The 12,574-nt window shown below is 45.7% G+C and overlaps 1 protein-coding gene and 1 pseudogene across 50 annotated transcripts in view; one reads left to right on the top strand and one right to left on the bottom strand.

Moving 5' to 3' along the window:
• EPB41L3 (erythrocyte membrane protein band 4.1 like 3) overlaps positions 1–12,574 on the top strand; it is a 263,630-nt gene that overhangs the window by 116,544 nt on the left and 134,512 nt on the right. The gene's annotated exons all lie outside the window — the stretch shown is intronic.
• On the bottom strand, positions 8,088–8,663 carry LOC103349351 (cyclic AMP-dependent transcription factor ATF-4-like; annotated as a pseudogene).

Raw genomic sequence — 12,574 nt, 5'->3', positions numbered from 1 at the left:
GTAAAGACCCAAAAAGGCTCCAGTGTACATTACCAGAGTCCCCGAAAAGTCGTGACAGCTTTTTAATTCCCTCAATTTGCTCCCTTTCTCCTCATGGTAACAGACATGATTCTGCCAGTGCCGGAATAGTCCCAATGAGCAGAAATATGGATGCTGTTTCATCCGTCACTCAAAGATAAGCATCGGTTTAACCCAACAGTGGTTAACCAAGAAGCTAGAGGATGTTGAGATAGGATGGAAGAGACGTTTTTAGAAGCTCTTGTGAACTTTTTTGGATGCACAAAGATGTTGAGTGACAATACAGTGATTGCCTCTATGCCTCACTTTCAGCTTAAGAAAACAGTGTTACCCCACACTGCTGAATTTCTGGGGTTCCCCTCTGTCCCTCCCAGAGGCAGCCGCCCTTCTGAATGTGTCTGTATCATAATCATATACTTCTTCTCCACATCATTGTTTATGGTGTCATTGAATTATTCATGGTATTGTTTTTAATACTTAAAAAAATTGTGATAGTATCCTGTGCACATACTTCTGCAGATTTTTTTTTTCACGGTATGACTGCAACTCTGGAATGATGGTGTCTGCAGTATTCCATGATGTATTTCTCATTAGTGAAGACTAGGCTTGTTAACCAAGGTCCATGGCTTCCTCACTGACCCTGGACCTAGGGGACACACCCACCTTAGAAGTACTGCACTCAGCCTGGAATGTTCCCCACCGCTGCATATTTATACAGCTTGCTCCTTAACCCCTTCGGTCTTTGGCCTGTAAGCATGCACACACTCCCCTCCCCACCTCCCGCTCCATCCAATGCAATCTCTCCCCGCTATGCTGCTTGCTTTTCTTTCTATTACGTATTTTACTTACTTGTGTTCATTGCATCGTCTCCAACCAGATTCTCAGCTTTGTGGGGACGGGATTTATATCTGTGTCATTCACCACCTTAGACTCAAATCTTGAAACACTACTAGGCACTTAGTAGGTGCTCAATAATTATTTAGATGAAGAGGTAGTTTAAAATATAATGTGAAAAAAATATAATGTCAAAAAATCCCATGAAGTTTTGGAAGAATATTCTACATAGACCTGTAACATTTATTTAGTGAAGGTAGTTTTGTTTCAAAGGGATAGGACTTTACATTGTAAATATAACCTTAAAAATGGGGACTGCCTGTTGAGGTGAGCTTGCCTGGATTGCCTGGAGACTTTCCTGAAGGAGAGCTAGTGTGTGCCAGACCAGACCTTACTCCCCCAAGCTGGGTTCAGCTGTGCTCCCTGGGGTGACTGTTGTGTTCAGTCATTTTCAGTTAACTTGGACCTGGGATTCTTTATGCTCCTAGAGTAGAGTGATTTCCCCCTCCCTAAGAATGAGCACTTCCACCATGCCCGTTGTGAATGTTTTCCGTAGCTGCCATCTGGCCTACCCATTTTGTTCCCTTCCAGTTTTAGCACAATTTAAGGTAAACAGGTTTTTTCCCCATACCAATGAATATTCCATTGTTTTGTAATTTGGACGATAATTTGTATACTTCTCATTTTCACTCTCTGTAGTCGGTGCTGTTGGAAAATCAGAGTCTAGCTTCTTTTACATTCTGAGCTCTCCAGTGAAGCACCATGTAGATAGGTGAGTTTGATTAGGTGCATTCTAATTAGAGAAAAGGTGAATGATAATTTTTCATCTGGGCTGCTATAGAAAATTATTCTGAACTATCAGGAGAGACAATTGTGTTTTCCTATGGGCAAAATCATTTTTAACTTACTTTTGAAGAATCTCTTATCCAGTGGGAAGTTTTCAATTACTGCCTTGTTTTTTAAATTTCTTTGTATAAAATTGTTTTACTGTCAATCTGAGTATCATGTCTAGATTTCAGGAGGGCAGAGATCTGGAACGTAGCTGCAGTTACTCAGTGTGTGTTGGTGAAGCCAATTGGCCTGTCTTTGTTATTAGACTTGTATTCAATTCTTCTTTCTTTTTGTTACCAACAGTAACTTGTTTATGGGTGAAATCTGGTGATCAATGCGATGATCTGAATGTGTTTCGTTGATAAAGAGAAGTTAATTGAGTTGGTATAGATGTCATCTTGGATATGTTGAAGGCTTGCACATGAATTCAGTAAATAGATTGGACACAGAAATCCAGGAGCTCTACCTCTCTAGACCTGCCTGTACGAGGCCTCCCTGGCTTTAGGGTATCTGATAATATCCATCACTCACTTGAAATTCTCATTCCTCAGTGAGCACAGGCAGGATTCTGTCTCAGGCCTGGATCACCAAATTTGATGTTTAGAAGCTCCTTTCAAAGCGTTTCTGATGACATAAGTAATGTTTTTAAGGGTTTCTATAAATTGGAATTGCCCGTAGAGCTCTACTGTTTCTTGGTGGCCTTTTTCCCCAATACTGAAAAGAAGATGAAGCTGAAAAGTGTCTCAGCAGAAATGCCAGCAGTATCATTATCTTCATAAGTCCTATATAGGCATCAGCTGTTTTTCCTATAGAAGGCATCCTTTTGGATGGAGGTACTGGGATCCCTGAAATACCTTTAATGCATCTGCCTGATGAAAGGACAATGAGTGGTAGAGAAGATACCAGTTTAGATATTCTGTAATAACTGCAGATTTACAAGGCCTGTACCCTTCTCAGATCACTAAGAAGGTATTTTTAAATCTTCCATATGTTTTATATATATGAATGAGGCTGGTAATAATCATGCACATATATTATATCTGTAATAATTGTGTGTATGATAATGTGCATGTTTCAGATCATATTTGTGATATGAGTAAGTTATTCTGTATTATATGTAATTCTAGCTCAGTCACTGTTTACTAACAGTGATACCATAGGCAAGTTGTCTAATATCCCTTAATCTAGTTTCTATTCCTGTAAAGTGTAGACAGTAATACTGGCCTTGTTGTGTTTATGGGAGGTTGATGTGCCTGCTCAGTGTATATATAAAGTGGAAATTGGCCTCACTGTTTCTGTGTTACTGTTAAAATTACTGATACTCTGTACACTTGGTTTCAGAATGCTTGGCTGTAGAGCAGTGCTGATCCACATGATTTTTTTTTTGAAATCCATGCATAGTTTTTTTTTTTTTTTTTTTTTTTTTTTTTTTTTTTTTTTGACAGGCAGAGTGGACAGTGAGAGAGAGAGACAGAGAGAAAGGTCTTCCTTTGCCGCTGGTTCACCCTCCAATGGCCGCCGCGGCCGGCGCGCTGCGGCCGGCGCACCGCACCGATCCGATGGCAGGAGCCAGGAGCCAGGTGCTTTTCCTGGTCTCCCATGGGGTGCAGGGCCCAAGCACCTGGGCCATCCTCCACTGCACTCCCTGGCCACAGCAGAGGGCTGGCCTGGAAGAGGGGCAACCGGGACAGAATCCGGCGCCCCGACCGGGACTAGAACCCGGTGTGCCGGCGCCGCTAGGCGGAGGATTAGCCTAGTGAGCCGCGGCGCCGGCCTCCCATGCATAGTTTTTTGTCATGTAGGTTTTATACAAATTTTTTTAAAGGGAAGTTCGTTCTGTATTTATTTATTTATTTATTTATTTGACAGGTAGAGTTATAGACAGTGAGAGAGAGACAGAGAGAAAGGTCTTCCTTCCATTGGTTCACTCCCCAAATGGCTGCCATGGCTGGCTGCACAGATCCGAAGCCAGGAGCCAGGTGCTTCCTCCTGGTCTCCCATGTGGGTGCAGGGCCCAAGCACCTGGGCCACCCTCCACTCCCCTCCCAGGCTACAGCAGAGAGCTGGACTGGAAGCGGAGCAGCTGGGACTAGAACCTGGAGCCCATATGGGATGCCGGCACCACAGGCAGAGGATTAACCAAGTGAGCCACGGTGCCGGCCACCCAACTTCTTGAAACCAACTCTGTGTGTGTGTGTGTGTACATATCCCCTTCATGTGTATGTGTATTCATATGTAGAGATAGCTATATAAAACATAAGTATATAAAGCATGAATTTTATATATATAGGACTTATAACTATGTATTATAATTGTTTTAAAGAAAATATTTTTAAAATATTTTATTTATTTATTTTGAAAGTCTGTGTTACAGACAGGTAGACAAAATCAGAGATCTTCCATCCTCTGATTCACTCCCTAAGGGGCTGCAATGGCCAGGGCTGATGAGGCCAAACCCAAGAGCCCGGAGCTTCATCTGGGTCTCCCACATGATACAGGAGCCTGAGCACTTGGGCCATCTTTCACTGCTTTTCCCAGGCCATTAGCAGGGAGCTAGATTGGAAGTGGAGTAGCTAGGACACCACCTTGTGCCCATATGGGATACTAGCATGCAGGTGGCAGCTTAACCTGCTACACTGCAGTGCTGACCTCAAGAAAATACTTTTAAGACAAAAAAAAATATATATATGATGGGTATGATCATGAACAAACTTTGAAAAAGGCCAGTTAACAAGCTGATACCGATAGGCATTAAGACTTAATGTTGAATATATTTGAAAAGCTCAAATGGAGGAAGATTCTACTTTGCATCAGGATTGCACATTATTTATTCATTTCAGAAGAATGGTACCAATCTGTTCTGGTTTGGAGTGTTGGTTTATTGTTTAGTTGACCAAAAACTGAAACGTTTGAGGAAGAAAGAAAAAGCATTTACAAGGGCGAGACCGTGGTAAGGAAAAGTCAAAGGAAGACACAGAAGAGATGAAGGGACCCACGCTGCAGGAGTGCCCACTCAAGAGCTGTCATCGATCATGTTTGCTTCATGGCCCCGTCTGGCATCGTCTGATGTTCAATAATGGCACTGAGCCAGGCTGTGAAATCCCTGCTTGCAGGGCATTTGTGGTCCTGTAGGAGGACAGCACGTCTGTCCGTCCTTGCGAAAGATTTTATTGGGACTGACACATTTTGTACATCCCTGCCTGCTAGAACTGGCATGTTTTGGTTACCAGGGCTTTGAGGATCCTTCTTCTTCAGTGTTAAAATGCAGCCTGTTTATAATTTGCTTTATGGAATATGGTAGTAAAATCGGAAACTTGTCTTATTTTTCAGCTGTTGCTTTGCTGTGCTGTTTTTCATTGTTTAAAATTTCCTCCCCATTAGGATGGCTTTTAAGAGCAATTTTTGTTCCTTTTTGGTTTTGTTCATTAAATGTAGATATTGTTTAAAAACTAAACAACTGGCCGGCACCGTGGCTCACTAGGCTAATCCTCTGCCTTGCGGCGCCGGCACACCGGGTTCTAGTCCCGGTTGGGGCGCCGGATTCTGTCCCGGTTGCCCCTCTTCCAGGCCAGCTCTCTGCTGTGGCCCGGGAGTGCAGTGGAGGATGGCCCAAGTGCTTGGGCCCTGCACCCCATGGGAGACCAGGAGAAGCACCTGGCTCCTGCCATCAGATCAGCGCGGTGCGCCGGCTGCAGCGGCCATTGGAGGGTGAACCAACGGCAAAAGGAAGACCTTTCTCTTTGTCTCTTTCTCTCACTGTCCACTCTGCCTGTCAAAAAAACAAACAAACAAACAAACAAAAACCCTAAGGGGCTGGGTTTGTTCTGAAGGCTGGAACTCTCTTGAAACTTTATGGCAGAGACTGATGACTGCACCTGTATACCGTAGACGTTGAGTAGGAGAATTGCCATTCAAAGGCTGTAAAAGATAGTCTATTGAGTATGCCTTATTTGACCAGTATTTTCATCTAGATCATGATATACAGGTATGGATACACACTGGTTATATTATTATCATAATTATTATGTAGCTTTAGATGTCTGTGTGGCACTGAAGGGAGTAAATGTTTCTATCTTTGTAGAAGGATAACCCTTTTACTTGATATAAACAACCTGTTGAGGGGCATTGCGTGGTAGTATTTATTATGTTCTGGCCACGAGTGAAGGTTTTAACTGCTAACATTCTGTTATGGTTATGGTTGAGACTGGTTACCAGTATTTCAGTGTTTGTGACCAAGTTACTCTCAATAGTGTTTTTATGTGAGCTGATTTATCCATCTTAGATTCATTCACTTCTTCACCAGGTCTGTCTTGAGCACCATTCAGAAACTTGCCAACATAGCAGTAAGCAAAAAGAGACAATCCCTGCCCATGTGGGACTCAGATTCCTTTGGCATCTGCTGGTAGCTCAAAGACTACAACATCTCTGTTAGTAGACGTTACTTTCCCTGGGGTATAGAGGAGAAACCAGAACTTACAGAGTTAAATGACCTGTGGAGAGAAAAGGCGGATCTGGAATTTGAGCCTGGAACCATCTAATTCCAAAGCCATTTTAGAATTACAAATACTGTGCTCAGACAGTTTCTCATGAGTTATTCTTATTCCTTAGCTTATTGTGCTCAACGTGGTGCTGTTTCTCTCTACTCTCTGATGGTCCATGAGTAACACACGTGGCCCTGCCAAAGTTCCTGGTGTTTAGTGCTAAACTAGATAATGTTTGGGATTCCCTGGGGCAGATGAGTGTTAGGCGGTTACAGACCTAAGCTATAATCACCAAGTGTGTACCAGTAGACATGCACCATTCACCCAAGAAATACAGAAATGAAATTCTAGGTAGGATGCATTTGTGTATGTGCTCAGGTGAGTGTCTTAATGAGGCGTATTCAGCGTCAGCTAACGATCGCTATAAAATGCTTAAAAAGCAAATTGTTGCCTTGTGGTTTCTAGATGAGGCCAGTTATTGGAAATACTTACGTTTGAATAGTAAAGTGGAAATATGAGTACTGCTTACAGATGGTTCTCTGTGTTGTTAATCCCGAAGCATTCTGGAATCATTTTATTTACGGTTTTGAGCAGGGACAAAGATCCAAGTTAATAACTCTCGTGATGGTTTATATGTTCAGTATTCCACTTGGAGGGTATCTCTACGTTTGTTTTTTTGTGCCTTCTATTACTGAGGTCATGTTTTGGCAAATATTTGCTCATGAGGCAGAGTGTGCATTTCTCAACGTTTCTTGTTTTAAAATTGGAAGGCCCTTAGGGAGCTATCTTATTCAGTGCCTCCAGTTAGAAGTAGTATGATGAAAATTTGGGGGGACCAGAGCCCTGCTTAGGCCAGTGGTCTTGCAAGGTGGACTTGAAGCTGAGCCCCGGCCCCCTCCCTCTCTTCTGGTGATTTCCTGGCAGCAAGGGTTGCATCATCCAACATTAAGTTTTCTGTGGTTGTTCCCTTTTCTATTATGTTTCATTGTCTGTCTCTAAGTCCTGAAAGGAAGCTCTAGCTTTTAAAAATAAATTATGTATACTCCTTTTATTTGAAAGGCAGAGAGAGACAGAGACAGAGAGCTCTTCCATCTGCTGGTTCACATCCTCAATGCCCACAACAGCCAAGGCTGGGCCAGGCCAAAGCCAGTAGCTAGAAATTTAAAATTCAGGTTTCCCACATTGGTGGCAGGGACTCAATCATTGAAGCCATCACCTGCTGCCTCCCAGGTGTGCAAGAGTGGAAGCTAGAAGCAGGAGTGGAGCCAGGACCGGAACCCAGGAGCTCTGATATGGGATGTGCCATCCCAAGCAGCATTTTTTTTTTTTTTTTTTTTTTTTTGACAGGCAGAGTGGACAGTGAGAGAGAGAGAGACAGAGAGAAAGGTCTTCCTTTGCCGTTGGTTCACCCTCCAATGGCCGCCGCGGCCGGCGCGCTGCGGCCGGCACACCGCGCTGATCCGGTGGCAGGAGCCAGGTGCTTTTCCTGGTCTCCCATGGGGTGCGGGGCCCAAGCACCTGGGCCATCTTCCACTGCACTCCCTGGCCACAGCAGAGAGCTAGCCTGGAAGAGGGGCAACCGGGACAGAATCCGGCGCCCCAACCGGGACTAGAACCCGGTGTGCCGGCGCCGCTAGGCGGAGGATTAGCCTAGTGAGCCGCGGCGCCGGCCCCCCAAGCAGCATCTTAACCACCATGTACCACATGCCTGTCCCGAGACTCTAATTTTATACTCCTTACCCTGGGAGCTGAGCGAGGGGAACATGGGTGATATTGCTTGGAAAGAAAAAGACCAAATTTAATTAGTTGCCTTATATGATAATTGTGTTCCTTTTCTTTTTTTCACTGCAAAATCATTTATTGCAACACAGCTTCAGCGTGAGACTGCTGTGTACAAGCACACAGCACTTCTGACTGCCCTAACTAGAGGAGCCTCTTCTTGCCCCATGCCCTGTGTACCTCTGCTACCAGATGTTTCAGATACTGAATCTTCTTGGCTGGGGCACCCGCCTTCTGCTTTAGACCCTTGTTCTTCTTTTCCAGCTCCTTGCACTGACCTGTCAGGAACTCCTGCTCTGCCCTCTTCTTCTGGTTGGGCCTGGCAGCTGCTGTCTTGTTCTGCTATACCTTCTTCAGCTTCTTAGCTGGTTTCTCACCCTTCCCTGTCGCTTCTACCATCTTCTCTCCAGAGGGTTGTAAGGCTTGGGGTGAGCAGAGCCTGCAGAGGACAGGCTCCTGTTTGGAGAGACCCTGGGGTGGAGGGGCTGTGCTGGGGAAAGCCCAGGTAGGACTTGGGGCTCCTACAGGTGCCACTGTCATTATCTGAGGGGCCATGGGGACATGAGCAGGTGCGTCTGGCTTTCTGTCTCCTTCAGGGATGTCTACATCACTGCCTGGCTCTGCACTTAAGAGTCTGTGTGGAGTGGAGGATGTGAGCCCCAGGGAAAGGGGAAGGGGTTGCAGGAAGGTGAAGGGGCAACCTGCTCTGCTGTGTGGCATAGTTAGTGAGAAGCTGGTTTCCAGTGTTGCCGCCTCTTTTATGACGATCAGGTTTCACCTGCCAGTTTAGCAGAATAACCTGGGAAATATGATACCCTGACATTTTGTAACCAGAACGCTTTAACTCACAGTGGAGGTGCTGACCCTGACCCTGATCTCTTCCCCCTTGAAATGAGGCAGGCAGCTTGATTTTGTCTTCTAGACGAATACTCCGTGACTCAGAAACATGTCCAACTTCTACAACTCAGAAAGGAATCTAGTGACCTAGTTTATTTGGCCTGGATTATTTTCTCCTTGATTTGAAGCATATTTCTTTTTTTGGCGGGGGCGGGGGGGGGATCTCTTGTGCAACCTCTTTGAAAGCTGAAATTACTGTCAGTGTCATGGGCCATTATTAGACGCCATCATGAAGGGCAACCAGGGAGGGGAAAAACATAGCCAGGGTACCATGGACAAGATCTTTGCCTTACCTCAAAGGGTGGAAGAGATTCCAAACTGAGAATCCTGTGCCGTTTTAACATGCAGACCATGTAGGGTCTGGTTATAATAGCCAACATTTGTATAGTGCTGAACAGATCATGAGAGCCCTCATTTCTAGCAGTTTCCTTGAAAACCAGACAGTGTACATCTGTGGGATATCAAACTACTGGAGAAAGAGTTAGCAGTACTTACTCAGCTCCGTCCACCCCCAGTGCAGGGGAAAGAGGCAAATCCTTTCTAAAGAGAAACAAAGGCCGTGCTATGAGTCGGCTGGAGCAGGGCTTGCCTTGTGGTTGTAAGTCCACAGTGTCTGCCCTCTCTGGCAGAGCGGCTGCAGTGCTCGGTAGTGAGTGGTGGAGCAGCTCCCCCCACCCTGCATTTGCTCTGTGGCCTGCCTTTGGGACCTCCAGGTAGGGGACACAGCAGGTGGCTGCAGCAGCTTCCCTTGAAACAGCCCGGGCATTTCAGAGCAGCCAAGCCCTGCTGTAAGGACACATTTGGCACTTCATTTGCGATTATTGGCAGTCACTAAATGATGGTTTTCCTTGAGGATATTGAAAGGGGAGAAAACAGGGAGCAATGTGGATGTGTCAGAGGAGGAGCAGAGACAGAGGCGGAGAGAACACCCCTGAGGAGGGGAGGCCTTGGTCCTCGTTGATTTTCCCTTCTTCTGTGGAAGAGCTGAGCATTTTACAACTTCTGAGCAATCCACGTGTCTTTCCCACTCTGTACCTGGGGACAGTGCCACACGCCGTGTCCTGCCACATGGGGAGTCCTCACTGGAAACGTGGTGTGTGCCTTCACGGAGAGCAGCTGTGGGGATCTGCTGTGTTGTTTCCCTCTCTTCCAAGCTTAGAGTCATTTTCTCTGCAGTCTTTCTGTCTTGTGAACCCTGTAATTCCACCATAATGATTCACCGCAGGACGTCACTTGTCACAATCTGAGCCCACATCTTTGCTGAGCAAACAGATCCCAGACTAATTTGCCAAACAAGTGGATTCAGACACTTTTTAAGTGAGTGTCTTCTTATTCCCTTTAAACCAAAATATTTGCATTAAAAGAAAAAGCCCAAATCTTTGAATTCTTTTTAAAAAATATTTATTTATTTATTTGAAGGTCAGAGTTACACAGAGGGAGAAGGAGAGGCAGACAGAAATATACAGAGGTCTTTGATCTGCCGGTTTGCTCCACCAGTTGGCCGCAATGGCCAGAGCTGTGCCAATCTGAAGCCAGGAGCCAGGAGCTTCTTCTTGGTCTCTCATGTGCGTGCAGAGACCCAAGGATTTGGGCCATCTTCTACTGCTTTCCCAGGCCATAGCAGAGAGCTCCATCAAAGTGGAGCAGCCAGGACTTGAACCGGCACCCACATGGGATGCTGGCACTGCAGGTGGTGGCTTTACCCGCTATGTCACAATGCCAGCTCAAATCTTTGGATTCTTATGCTTCATTTTATCTGCCAGTATCTATTGTTATGAACAGATGCTGGTTGCAGTACTGTGTCTAAGCACCCAGAGAATGGGTGTCTCCAAATGACTGTCAAGAGGGGACTGATAGCATAAATATTCACACCCCACTGTGTCAAATACCAGGAGATCAGTTTGGCCATCTAAGCAAGAAACTTTTAATACACAGTATTCAAAACATCGTTTCATTTGCCTTTTTTGACAAATGTATTTGGATATCCCTTATCTGAAATGCCTGGGACCAGAAGTGTTTCAGATTTTGGAATTTTTCAGAAATTGGAATGTTTGCATGTATATAATGAGCTATTTGGAGAAAGGACCGAAGTTTAAACATGAAATTCATTTATGTTTCATGACACCCTGTACACTTAGCTGAAGGTAATTTTTTTAAGGATTTATTTTATTATTTGAAAGAGTGATAAAAAGAGAGGGAGATACCAAGAGACACTGGTTCACTCTCCAAATGGTTGCAACAGCCAAGGCTGGTCCAGGCCAAATCTAAGAGCCAGGAGCATCATCCAGGTTTCCCAGGTGGGTGCAGAGGCTCAAGCACTTGTTCCATCAGGAGACTGAATCGGAAGTGGAGCAGCCAGGACTTGAACTTGCACCCATATGGGATGCCTACATCGTAGGCAGTGGCTTAACCTGCCAGGCCACAATGCCAGCTCCAAAAGGTAATTTTATACGGTATTTCTAGGTGCCTGCGTTCTGCCTATGACCCATCATGTTCTGCAGGTGAGGAATTTTCCATTTGTGGCATCAGATCAGGGCTTATCATGTTTCTGAGTTTGGATTTGCAGAGAAGGGATTCTCAGCTTGTATTTCGTACCTGTCATTGAGTGCCGAGGCACTCTTCTAGGAACTGAGGGCTGAACTGGAGAAGCAGATAAAAATTCCAGAGCTTATGCTATAGAGCTGAGGAACAGAAAAGAAACCAGAAGCTAGTGAAGCATCTGGGAGGTCTGACAAGTGGTGAGGAGAGAAGTAGAGCAGGGCACAGGACCAGCAAGGGGCTTGGGGTTCCCGACTGAGCATGCAGTTAGGGAAGGCTTTTGGAAGAGGGTGCCGCTGAGCCACATCCTCAGGGGCACAAGAGGAGCATGGGTGACTGAGGGAAGAACATTCCAGTGCAAGGCTCTGAAATGGGAGTAGCAAGAAGTGCAGGGGTCTGGGAAGAAATGGGGCCCCATCTGGCAGGACCACGGGGACCATCAGAAGGCCTTGGCTTCTCTGAGCACTGTGGGAAGCCATTGGAGGCCCTGAGCCTGAAGATCCCTATCCAGACCTCATTTCTTAAAGTGCAGGATCCAGACCTGAGTAAAAGAACAGGCTCTGGTGTGGGCAGCGAGCAGGTGCAGGGGGACCAGGCACAGGATGAGAGGATCTGGAGCCAGGAAACTGAGTGTAGGTGAAGAGGGGCTCTGAGGATTGAGCTCTGCAATCCTCTTTGTCTACCAAGCACCAAGGAGATGGGGCACGGTGCCCACCACTGTGTTTAAGGGGCTTCCATTTGTTTTCAAAGGGGAGGAGCTCTATACCTATGTGTGCTTGAATATGACTAGGCCATTTCTGGGAAATACCCAAAAAGCTTGGCACTGTTTGCTCTGTAGAGGTCTAAGGAGCTCCAGGAAGGTGGGGGAGGGGAGACGTTTGCAGGTTAAAAGACATGGTGAATTTTTAGATGCTTATAAACATTGCCAATGGAAGAACACTTGAGAGCAAGCCTTCCCTGTTCCCCTTCCTCTTCCTTTCTTTCCTTGGGGCTGATTTGAGTATTTCTTCTTCCTGTCCCTCACTCTGTCAGGCTGAGAATTGCAGAGGTGAGTAAGTCACCCACACATGCACTCATATCGAGTGTCCGACATGTGCCAGGGACTGTTGGATGCATTTTCTGGTAGACTTATGAGCAGAATGGACAGAGTAGTAGTGCTAGGCAGTTAGAGCAGAGCCCAGCCCTCCTTCTCCAGA

The sequence above is a fragment of the Oryctolagus cuniculus genome, chromosome 10 (assembly GCF_964237555.1).
Source record: "Oryctolagus cuniculus chromosome 10, mOryCun1.1, whole genome shotgun sequence".
Lineage (NCBI taxonomy): Eukaryota > Metazoa > Chordata > Mammalia > Lagomorpha > Leporidae > Oryctolagus > Oryctolagus cuniculus.
Note: the sequence above shows the minus strand (reverse complement) of the source record. Positions and strands in the feature narration are given on the sequence as shown.